This window comes from Schistocerca americana, chromosome 6 (assembly GCF_021461395.2).
Source record: "Schistocerca americana isolate TAMUIC-IGC-003095 chromosome 6, iqSchAmer2.1, whole genome shotgun sequence".
NCBI lineage: Eukaryota > Metazoa > Arthropoda > Insecta > Orthoptera > Acrididae > Schistocerca > Schistocerca americana.
Window position 1 is genome coordinate 436,510,483 of NC_060124.1, and position 12,873 is coordinate 436,523,355.

General features: G+C 43.4%; 1 non-coding gene across 1 annotated transcript; it reads left to right on the forward strand.

Annotated features, from left to right (window-relative positions):
- The first annotated feature begins 427 nt into the window (after nucleotides 1-427).
- On the forward strand, nucleotides 428-501 carry Trnat-ugu. Its single transcript has one exon. It is a non-coding gene; the product is annotated as a tRNA-Thr (tRNA).
- Nucleotides 502-12,873: the final 12,372 nt, after the last annotated feature.

Here is a 12,873-nt window from a genome sequence, read left to right on the forward strand (position 1 = left end):
CAATTAACAGTCGCTGAACAAGTAACTACAATTAGCCAAAATTTGCTGATTATATTTTAAGGAAACGATTCTTTAATCCGCTCCTATTAGTTTTGAACCCAGTGTCATTCAGTAGAAAGCAAAATACACACTTTAAAAAAATCGCAGTTAACGATCACTGAATAAACAGCTAGAGTTAGCCGAAATTCACTGATCAGTTTCTTACCAAATGAGTTCTAAACAGCTGGCATTAATTATGTGTTGTAGTGCATAAACTCCACCGTGGAGAGCAGGGGTAAGGGTGGGAGGTGGGGGAGTGGAAGATCATAGGTAAGGGTATGTAGGGAACTTGGACAGCAAGGCTGCCGTCCTTCCACTCCTTAAGCCAGCAAGAGACCAGACCGAATTCACTAGATACTTATATGGATATGGTGTCTGTTCTTTCGGAGCCTCGGTGGCTCAGATGGGTACAGCGTCTGCCATGTAAGCAGGAGATCCCGGGTTCGAGTCCCGGTCGGGGCAGACATTTTCACCTGTCCCCGTTGATATATATCAACGCCCGTCGACAACTGAAGGTATTAATATAATTCTAATTTTGAATTCACTAGCGTCGAACCGGCCAAATAAGCTGCAAGCCGCTGGTGTGTTTTCCAAAACATCATGCCCATTCACGGAAAACACTTCGCTGGACAGGCGATAACTGACGGTCAAAACCTGGTTCGGCGCCTTTACACGAGCTGACTCGTTCTCTCGTGTACCATCCAGAACTCCAAACCTCTCACGCCTACGTCCAACTCCCTCCGAGCACCACACAATCACTTCCCAAAGCCTTCCTGCTTTGCGGCTTTGGTTCCCAAAGCTCGCACCACCGGGGTACCTCCAAAGTTATCCAGACAAAGATCGTCAGCGAGGGGCGAAAGCGATTGAAGACCAAGCCCGACAGGTCGGAGTTATCCTTTTTCTCAAGACTTATGAAATCAGAATGTGTTCTATGGTCCTATAAAAAAAATGGGTGATGAGGATACTGTACAGTAGTTTTGTGGATCGCTTCCAAAAAAAATGGTTCAAATGGCTCTGAGCACTATGGGACTCAACTGCTGAGGTCATTAGTCCCCTAGAACTTAGAACTAGTTAAACCTAACTAACCTAAGGACATCACAAACATCCATGCCCGAGGCAGGATTCGAACCTGCGACCGTCGCGGTCTTGCGGTTCCAGACTGCAGCGCCTTTAACCGCACGGCCACTTCGGCCGGCTGGATCGCTTCCACCACCCTCCTTGTAGGAAGATGTGAACTGAGCTTTCTTCCAACTATTGGACAATGTTTTTTTTTGTACGAGGGGTCTACGTTAGACTGTAGTTATAAGAGAGGCTAATTTAGTATAGACTCTGATAGGGATTCTACTGGGCCCTGGAGCTTTGTGCAGTTTAAAGGATTTCAGTTGCTACAAACAACAATCAATGACAGTAATATCTGTCTCACTCAGCTTTTCGGTGGTACGAGGGTGAAATTGGGGCAATATTCCTGGCTTTTACTTTGTGAACGAACATTTGAAAACGGAGTTAAAAATTTATGTTTTTGTTTTGTTGTTCTCGGTTTCAGTTACTCTCTCGTCATTGAATGACTGGGCACTAACTTTGGTGCCTCTAACAGCCTTTACATACGACCAGAATTTCCTTGGGTTTAGTGAGAATTCTTATGGCAGTATTCTGCTTCGTTAGTCACTGAAGACTTCACCCACTGATATATAAAAAGGGTTGTTTCTCTTAACATCTCTCTATATACAGACCTAGGCTTTGTTTTACACCTGTTATGCAGTAGCCTCTGTTTCTTTGAAGCTTCTTGTGATTGAAGGGGGCGTAGGAGGGTCCCTTCAAGCATAAACCGTTCAAACGAGGACATATCTAGCCAGTGGATGATCACCTATCAACTTGAGCCATAGTTCATCTACATGCTCCTGCCTCAGATTACAAGTTCCTAATTGAGACATGAAACTACTGAAACTACTGAACACATAAATCTTTCTGTTTGTATTAGTTACCCTTTGTTCTTTGATAATAATGTTGATACAGATTCTTCATGGGCACTGATGTCACTTTCGATGTGGACGTCTCCACTGAGGTCTGATTTTTTGTTGATGTTGGAACTAATATATTTCCATCATGAGTGGAGTGCTCAACTATTTGTGGGAAAGAGTTGGAAATATTCAGAGAAGACGTTTAATAATTTTTCACATGATGTCTTGTCACACCCACTGCAAACAAAACTGTAATTATAACATTTGCTTTTTGAATGATTAAAGTCATCTCTGACGATTACGGTATGATACGCGAACATACGTACAATCTAACTGACGGTTTTACTAAGGTTTTCGGTCACATCAGAAGGTGAGTTTGGAGGTCTATAGAAGGATTCATTTATAATTTTACGTCGAACGCTAATAGTGTCTTGTCCAAACAGTCTCGAATGCAATTTCAGTTTATGTCTCGGTGGATTTGAGGTTATTTCTCTACTGCCACAAATACACCACCACTTCCCAGTAGCATATCCTTTCGATATATGCTTAAATTTTCTCTGAAAATGTCATTGTTGTCAATTTCAGGTTTTATCCAGCTTTCTATACTTAGCATGATGTGAGATTCACTGTTTCTAGGGAGCGCTTCAGTGTCTTGTACTTTCTTGCAAATACTTCGACAGTCAACCACTAGGATTTTAATACTTTCGCCCTTTCTTAAACACAACACAAATGTCTGAGTGACGCATGCAGTCCATCGCGGAGAGCGAGACGAAGGCGTCTTTCCTTTTCACGTGCGAAATGGTACTAAACGAACGTTGCGCACCGAGCGCTCTCATTGCTCGACTCCGGTCAAAGCTTTGGACGCGCTGTAGGAGGATACCTGACGTCCCTTGCTTTGGCAAAGCTGCGTCGCACTTGCGGACAGGGTCGACTCGTGACTGTCGATGAATTAAGTCTTACGCAGACCGCGGTTCCTCCACAAAACGTGCTCTCTGCGAAACGGTCATCTTTCAATACGGTTATTTAGGTTTGCTTGATCACAGCACAAATTTCAGATTCTACTAGGAAATATCTTCAACGCCTTCTTTAGCCCTTGTAGTTGCACCTTCCAAATGTTTGCTCGTCCGCCTGAATCTTCTATCTACACTGCGGAGCTACTGGCCATCAGGGCAGCTATTCATTATTGTACCCGCACATTCAAGTTCGTCCTCATATTTACGGACCCTCAAAGTGTGTTGCAAAAACTGCAACATCCCGCGTTTGATAAACAAACCAACAGGTATGTTCTGGAAGTCTCGGCTGCCATAAGAGAAGCGTAGAACTTCGGCGTTGCCATCCAATTACTCTGGATTAAAGGACCTTATGACATTCTCTATAATGAAAGGGTTTACCTCCTTGACAATAGGAGTATCACAAAAGGCCATTTACGCCCAACGCCGATCCCTTAAACGGATCTCACAACAACTATACGGGAGCCTGCTTGTCATGTTTCGAACTGTGAATGGCATGTCTCTCAGCACTCTAAGGACGGCCACATGGCGCTCATACAACCGAGCATCTCTTTTCGACCATGGTTCTCCCCGGTGCAGCTTCGTAGACGTCATGCGACTTCTATCATTCGCATGAGGCTGGGACACGTGTTTTACCCCTTGTACCTATGACTGTTGATTACCACTTCTGGAGACTGCGATAAAGACCCAACGGCAGTAGCGGATCTTAACCACATCATACTGGCATGTTCCAAGTTCACAACTGCACAATCAGTCTTGTATAAGATATTGGCTGAGGGTGGTTACCCCGTCCCCACCAGTGTTCCAATTTTACTCTATTGCTTTTAAAATTATAACTTGTCCAAAAACTGTTTGAAAGCCATGGTATTCAGACTTAATTTATGAGTTGCAAAGTCTTCATTTTCGCATGGGGTGCGTATTTTATGTTTTAATTTGCGTACGTATCTCTATTTGTACATTCAATTTTCATTATTGCTCTCTTGTGCATTTTATGTCACTGTTACATGGGCACTATAGTAAATACCTTTGGTTGTATTGTGTTTGTCACTTTGGGCTTTTATTTTACTTTAAGTACATCTGTCTGTACGTTAAATTTCTCATATTCTTATGTGATGTTATTTCCAATTTGATTCTACATCTCATTTTGTACTTACCTTATGATCTACGGTGTTTGTCCTTTTATGTTTTGTCTTTTACTTTAAGAGCATATGCATGTTTCTCATAACGTTGCTGTAAAGTGCTATTTGTAGTTCTACTCCAATGTCACTGTCATCACTGTCGCCGGCTGTCTGATGTTTGTCTAATTTTATTTTACTTTTGAAAATTTTTGGAAATTTGCGGTAAGTAGCTATGGGACCAAGCTGCTGAGGTCATCGGTCCATAGGGTTACACACTGCTTAATCTAACTGAAGCTAACTTACGCGAAGGACAACACACACAGCCCCTGCCCGACGGAGGACTCGATCTTCCGACGTGGGGAACGCTCGAATCGTGGTAAGGCGCCCGAGACCGCGCGGCTACCCCGCGCTGCTATTTTACTTTAACAGTGTCTTTGCATGCTAGCTTCTTACTTCAGTGCTGTTCTGCTTTCTTGCGATTATGTTTCTTAGGAGTCTTATAACCGTTGTTGGCTGTGTGGTTGCCATAATCCTGTGCCAACATAAAGAAGTAATGAGAAAAAAAACCATAGTAGTGAGCACCATCGTTTCGCTTTTATTCGGTTTCAGTGTGGCTTCGAGAGCAACGCTTGACTTCATACACATCAAAGGAGTTACCCTCTGATTTCCTTTTTGTATTCTGTCTATTCTGTGATGCACCTCCAAATCAGAGTGTGAACGTGCGGGTGTGGTGAATGACATATTTCCTGAGAGGAGGACTGGCGTGACAGTTCCATCACATACCACTCGAACTTTCCCGATGTCACGCCATTAGATTTCTTTTTCGGAGGTTCCATAACAGGTTGCGTGTAGAAAGCACAAGTCAGCGACATTGGCGCACTTTGCGCGCATCAGTGAAGCAATCAGACCTGCTGCAATGCTGACCTATGCATGGCCAGAACTTAAATATCGTCTTGGTGTTCTACGAGCGACTTGTGGGCACACATCGAAATTCTGGCTCAGCAGAACGAAAATTTTAAGAGCTGCTAAATATTTTAGGACAAACCACGATGCTCTTATCCATAATAGTTTCCGAGGAATGGGTTCTTGAAGTGATAGCGGGAATTAATGCACACACTGTATTTCCAACTGAAATACACTGACGGAAACATGTCACTCCCCCCCCCCCCCCCCCCCAAAAAAAAAGTAATGTAGAGAAATGAAATTTTAGGAATACCAATATCTAGGTAACATATTCAAGTCATTAACATTGCAAGTCCACAGGTTAACTTAAGAGTGACATAAGCCATTCAGAATGTGCAATGCTGGTACACAAATAACCGGCGTAACGGACAGAATGACGAATGCAAGCATGCAAACGTGCATGAATTATGTTGCACAGGTGCCGAATGGCAGTTTCCGGGATGGAGTTCCATGGTTTTTTCACTTGGTCGATCAATACAGGGACAGTTAATGCTAGTTGTGGATGACGCTGGAGTTGTCGTCTGATATTGTTCCATATGTGTCCGAGTAGAGACATATCTGGTATTCGAGCAGGCCAAGGCAACAAGACGGCATCCGGTAGAGCATATTGGGTTGTGGCCGAGCGTTATCCTATTGGAAAGTATTCCCTGGTAATGCGTTCGTGAACAAAAGTGAAAAAGGCCTTATCCTGCTGGAAAACAGCCACTGGAATGCTGTTCATGGTTGGCAGTACAGCAGGCCAAATCAGCAGAATCGCACATAAATTTGCAGTCAGGCTGCATGGGAGAATCACGAGAGGGCACCCCAGGCCACAACTCCAGGTATAGGTCCAGTGTGTCTTTTTTTTTTTTTTTTTTGGTCATCAGTCTACTGACTGGTTTGATGCGGCCCGCCACGAATTCCTTTCCTGTGCTAACCTCTTCATCTCAGAGTAGTACTTGCAACCTACGTCCTCAATTATATGCTTGACGTATTCCAATCTCTGTCTTCCTCTACAGTTTTTGCCCTCTACAACTCCCTCTAGTACCATGGAAGTCATTCCCTCATGTCTTAGCAAATGTTCTATCATCCTGTCCCTTCTCCATATCAGTGTTTTCCGCATATTCCTTTCCTCTCCGATTCTGCGTAGGACCTCCTCATTCCTTACCTTATCAGTCCACCTAATTTTCAACATTCGTCTATAGCACCACATCTCAAATGCTTCGATTCTCTTCTGTTCCGGTTTTCCCACAGTCTATGTTTCACTACCATACAATGCTGTACTCCAGACGTACATCCTCAGAAATTTCTTCCTCAAATTAAGGCCGGTATTTGATATTAGTAGACTTCTCTTGCGCCAGAAATGCCTTTTTGCCATAGCGAGTCTGCTTTTGATGTCCTCCTTGCTCCGTCCGTCATTGGTTATTTTACTGCCTAGGTATCTGAACTTCATTGACTTCGTGACCATCAATCCTGATGTTAAGATTCTCGCTGTTCCCATTTCTACTACTTCTCATTACCTTCGTCTTTCTCCGAATTACTCTCAAACCTTACTGTGTACTCATTAGACTGTTCATTCCGTTCAGCAGATCATTTAATTCTTATTCACTTTCACTCAGGATAGCAATGTCATCAGCGAATAGTATCACTGATATCCTTTCACCTTGTATTTTAATTCCACTCCTGAACCTTTCTTTTATTTCCATCATTGCTTCCTCGATGTTCAGATTGAAGAGTAGGGGCGAAAGGCTACAGCCTTGTCTTACACCCTTCTTAATACGAGCACTTCGCTCTTGATCGTCCACTCTTATTATTCTCTCTTGGTTGTTGTACATATTGTATATGACCCGTCTCTCCCTATAGCTTACCCCTACTTTTTTCAGAATCTCCAACAGCTTGCACCATTTTATATTGTCGAACGCTTTTTTCAGGTCGACAAATCCAATGAAAGGGTCTTGATTTTTCTTTAGCCTTGCTTCCATTATTAGCCGTAACGTCAGAATTGCCTCTCTCGTCCCTTTACTTTTCCTAAAGCCAAACTGATCGTCACCTAGCGCATTCTCAATTTTCTTTTCCATTCTTCTGTATATTATTCTTGTAAGCAGCTTCGATGCATGAGCTGTTAAGCTGATTGTGCGATAATTCTCGCACTTGTCAGCTCTTGCCGTCTTCGGAATTGTGTGGATGATGCTTTTCCGAAAGTCAGATGGTATATCGCCAGACTCATATATTCTACACACATACGTAAATAGTCGTTTTGTTGCCACTTCCCCCAATGATTTTAGAAATTCTGATGGAATGTTATCTATCCCTTCTGCCTTATTGGACCGTAAGTCCTCCAAAGCTCTTTTAAATTCCGATTATAATACTGCATCCCCTATCTCTTCTAAATTGACTCCTGTTTCTTCTTCTATCACACCAGACAAATCTTCACCCTCATAGAGGCTTTCAATGTATTCTTTCCACCTATCTGCTCTCTCCTCTGCATTTAACAGTGGAATTCCCGTTGCAATCTTAATGTTACCACCGTTGCTTTTAATGTCACCAAAGGTTGTTTTGACTTTCCTGTATGCTGAGTCTGTCCTTCCGACAATCATATCTTTTTCGATGTCTTCACATTTTTCCTGCAGCCATTTCGTCTTAGCTTCCGTGCACTTCCTATTTATTTCATTCCTCAGCGACTTGTATTTCTGTATTCCTGATTTTCCCGGAACATGTTTGTACTTCCTCCTTTCATCAATCAACTGAAGTATTTCTTCTGTTACCCATGGTTTCTTCGCAGCTACCTTCTTTGTACCTATGTTTTCCTTCCCAACTTCTGTGATGGCCCTTTTTAGAGATGTCCATTCCTCTTCAACTGTACTGCCTACTGCGCTATTCCTTATTACTGTATCTATAGCGTTAGAGAACTTCAAACGTATCTCGTCATTCCTTAGTACTTCCGTATCCCACTTCTTTGCGTATTGATTCTTCCTGACTAATGTCTTGAACTTCAGCCTACTCTTCATGCATGCAGAAAAGTTGGTTCCAGGCCCTCAACTGGTCTGCTTCTAGTCAACACACAGCCATCAGTGGCACTGAGGCTGAACCAGGCTTCATCGGGCTGCCTTCCAATGGGCTCTCGTTTGACGCCACTGAAGTCGCAAGTTGGGTAGTTTGGGGTCAGTGGAAAGCACGCTAGAGTTCGTCTACCTCAGACCTGGACATGAAGTAACTGATTTGTAACGGTTGTTTGTGTCACTGTGGTGCCAACACTGCTCAAAATTACTGCCGCAGAAACGGCAGGAGCCGGTCGTTGTGACCGAGCAGTTGTAGGCACTTCAGTCGAGAACCGCGCGACCGCTGCGGTCGCAGGTTCGAATCCTGCCTCGGGAATGGATGTGTGCGATGTCTTTGGGTTAGTTAGCTTTAAGTAGTTCTAAGTCCAGGGGACTGATGAACTCAGATGTTAAGTCCTATAGTGTTTGGAGCCATTTGAACCGTTTTTTTTCTGTCTGTTGTATACATAAATAAAAACTTCAACACCGGTATCCGTGAAAATATTACAAGGCAAAAAGGAAAGTACCATTTCCAGGCATTAAGGACGTCGGATTTTAAGAGTTCCATTACAGATAGTGCGATACAAATTTACAATAGTTATCCACAAGAGATAAACATTATTTCATCGTTTAGTAAAACCCTAAGGTCATTCTTACTTTATCACTGTTTCTACTCAGCAGCAGAATCTCTACATGTGAATTACAAAACTAAAAAGAAAAAAATGGAAAAATATTTCACTGAAAGCAGTGCAGGGTGTCCTATAGATTAAACCAATCGAACAGACTCGCTCTTCAAAAATAGCGCACTTATATTTACATAACGTCTAATATTATAGTGTATACTTATATTAAACTAATAGGAAAGTACCAAAACCTATTGAAAACACAAAGATTAAGAAAATATTATGGATGTTGTGGGTCGCGAACCACCGACACTTTAAAATATCACCAGAATACCATGTTGCTACTTTTTTTTCTTTTTTTTAAATTTTTTTTAAAGGTATAGTAGACCAGGGGCCAGAGTGGGCAGGGGTGGTACTTGGAGGCCTGGCCACGGTGTCCCCGTCTCCTCACAGGACAAGGGAGAGGCAGCGGGAAGGAAATATTGTACATTTATGTAATTTTTTATTATTACCTTTATTTTTTAATTTATTTAATTTTAATGTCCCAGAAGAAAAATCATATATGAAAAAGAAAGGAAAGAAATATAGGGCCGAAGTGACATACTCGTCTCTTAACTGGGAGTAATATCCTATCCCTCGAAACTACGTAAACCTCTACTGGTTGCGATAAATCATTCACAAATCTTGCATGGCCGTACCTAGCTTCTTACCATGTTCTGGAAGCTTTAATTGTAACTATGTTACTAATTGAAATTCATCTGAAGAAACTGTACCCAGAACAACGCGTTTCTAATGGATCCTCAACAAGTCACTGCTTTCAAATGGCATACTCACATAATACGCCAAGGTACAATAATTCTTTTACCACGAATATGACGTTTCTCGTCATTTTATTACAACGAACCATACAGCTAACAGCGGGTTTTCAAGAGCACCACAGTTTATGATGCTCAGAAACGGTATACATACATACGGGCTTCAAATAGAACCTAATGTGGCGCCGCACAACTCTACACAGAAGGGAGATGGCGTGCATGTGACGTACGTGGTGTTCTGCCACCTCATTGGTCAACGTTCATACGCACGGTCAGAATATCTGACATGCTCGATATTGCTCTGCACGTTCGGAAAGAGTTCCCAACGTGCTATTACACGTTTTGGCGTCAGAAACTTGGCACGTTCAACGTTCGTATGTGCGGTCCGTCTGACGGCGGGTTGAGGTGCAGCACGTTCACGATAACCAACGTCGTAGAATGCGCACCAAGTTCCTCGATGGTCGCGATTCGACTCAAGATGCCGGTCGATGCTGAAACACACAAGTTACTCCAACTCAAGGTGGAGATACTCGAGCAACCGCCCTATAGTTCTGATCTGTCCTCAGGCTATTATCACGCCTTCGGCCCCTTAAAAAAAAGGCGTTGAAGTGTCGATGACTACTGTCGGACGGGGATGTGCAGCTGACAGTTACGGACTTCCTCAAGCAGTGGGACACGGTGGTCTACCGAATGGGCATCTTCAACATGGTGCGTCAGTGGGATGATTGGCTAAGTGCTCACGGCGACTTTTCCTGATTGGCAGACTGATTCTAGGCTGTGCGGCATTCGAATGGAAACTTTTTGTTCACTCTTTGTAATATTCGTGGATAATGGAGGCAGATATCACAAAAACGATGATGACTTTACACAATACTTCCTGGATGGTAAATAGTCATTAATTTTGATTAAAACACTTCAAGTTATCATCTATTGATTCGTGGTAGCTGGTTCCAGTAAAATAGCTATCTTCATACCATTTTAACCCTAACTCGAGAGATGACTTTTCGACGCGCAAAAAATTGGTTCAAATGGCTCTGAGCACTATGCGACTTAACTTCTGAGGTCATCAGTCGCCTGGAACTTAGAACTCATTAAACCTAACTAACCTAAGGACATCACACACATGCATGCCGGAGGCAGGATTAGAACCTGCGACCGGAGCGGTCGCTGGACTCCAGACTGTAGCGCCTAGAACCGCACGGCCACTCCGGCCGGCTTCGTCACGCACACTCTGTTGTGCAGTTTTTTTAAATAGTACACACAAACGAACTGTTGTGGAACTGAACTTTACACGATGAAAAATAATAGTATATAGAGAGCAAGTAAATTTTCACACAAATATAAATTCCAAGGTTTAAAAGCGCACATGCACATTGTATTTGATACGAACACACAAAAAGTCTTCAAAATGGACGTTCAAGGCTGGAGTCCACATTTCTCTTTACCATCACACTGATAACGTTTAATTTAACTCATACTTTAAGTATTATATTGACGAAAGAGAAAGGTACTCATCACCATTGTCCTAAAGTTCTTCCTCTACATAGTCCTCTTGTTGCTTAGCAGAACTGTAATGACTGGCTATTGCAAAATCATTGTCAGTTTCGTCTATTTCTTGATCTCTATCACTGGCATCAACGTGATCCCACAGACTAACAGTTTAATGAAACTTGGGATCGTTAAAATGAACACATTCCTGGGCACACATCATGAACTATACTGAAGAAAACAGTTATACACGGCGCTAGGCACGGTGTAGGAAAGCAAATGCGTATCAGAAACACTAGTGAACAATAAGAAAAGGAGCTGCTAATGATACTTGCCAAAACATTGTAGGATTGGCAGTTTAAGGAGAACTGGGTGGGGGGGGGGGGGATGTAGAAGTATTCCGCCAGAACTGGCCTTGGAGAGAGAATTTTAGGAAATTCTCGCGCGGTCTGAGAGACCATTCCTCGTGAGTTAGAGGTTAATATCCACGGCTAGGTGGCAGAGTTGGCACCATCAACGACATTATAGTTTCATATAAGTATCAGTCAGATGTTGCGAGCCAACAACATTGTTATAAGGAAGACTATGTGACATTTAAGCCTAGGAAAACGGGTTTAGAGTAGGTCCACAGTGAACCTCTCCGACCCCCATTTATACAAACAACGGAAACGTAGTATTTCTCGTGGAAAGCTGGGAAACGTGTCTCATTAAGGCAATGGAAAGGGCAAATAAAAGCGCCCGTTTTTACGCGATCAATTTCCGGCTCATGTTTCCCGTTATTTATCTGTAGAGTCCGGGCGGAAACTTTACAATAAATTCGAGCGCGTTTATCCGCAAGTTTAAAATGAGCAAACTTCTTACCGCCGCCGGCCCTGCGCGGGCAATAAGCACGGCAGGCAGCTATGCATCACGGTTACTGCAGCTGCCAGCGGCCGAGCCAGGCCGGAGGGGCGAGGCAAGGCGTTGCCGCGATTAAGAGGCGCGGCGCTCTGCATTCTGCAGGCCGGCAACTTGCCGGCTGGAGGGTTGCGGCGTCAGCGCGCAGCGAAATACAGCGGGCTCTACTCGGCCGTTAAACGAGCCTGTGCGCAGCTGGTGTGGCTTGCAGCGGCTGCGGACTGCACTACGCTTTAGACGTGTACACTGACAGGCAAAAATACGCAACACCAAGACGGAGTTGCCGGCCAGAGTGTCGATGTGTTCTAGGCGCTACAGTCTGGAACCGCGCGACCGCTACGGTCTCAGGTTCGAATTCTGCATCGGGCATGGACGTGTGTGGATGTCCTTAGGTTAGTTGTGTTTAAGTAGTTCTAAGTTCTAGGGGACTGATGACCTCAGAAGTTAAGTCCCATAGTGTTCAGAGCCATTTGAACCCAGAAGGACTTGTCGGACATTAACGAAAGTTGGTAGGCGTGTTTCTACATCTGAAACATGATGTCTGTTCACATTTCGTGCTAGTCGCATAAGAGTGGCGCTAGTAGCTCCACTATGAGGATACGGATCAGGTTTAATTTAAATACGTCCTTTAACGATCGTGAGCGTTAGTTACCTTTGAAGTTGGACATGGTGAGTTTGTGTTAGTCAATAATGCCTTTAAGGCGAGAAACACGTCATTATCAGCACCTTCGGACAAAACGAGCTTAAGTTCCTCAATTTTTGCTGAGGACTGAACAGTTGATAGTGTTTTGTCGTGCATACTCTAACAACCCTACCGCAACAAAGGTCAAAATTTAATAATGATTGTGGTGTTGCTCATGCTGCTAAATACTGCATTTTCGGGCAACAACAATGTTATTATGTGGCAGGTGTCATTAGAGCACAGTTAATAAAGTCATTTCATGT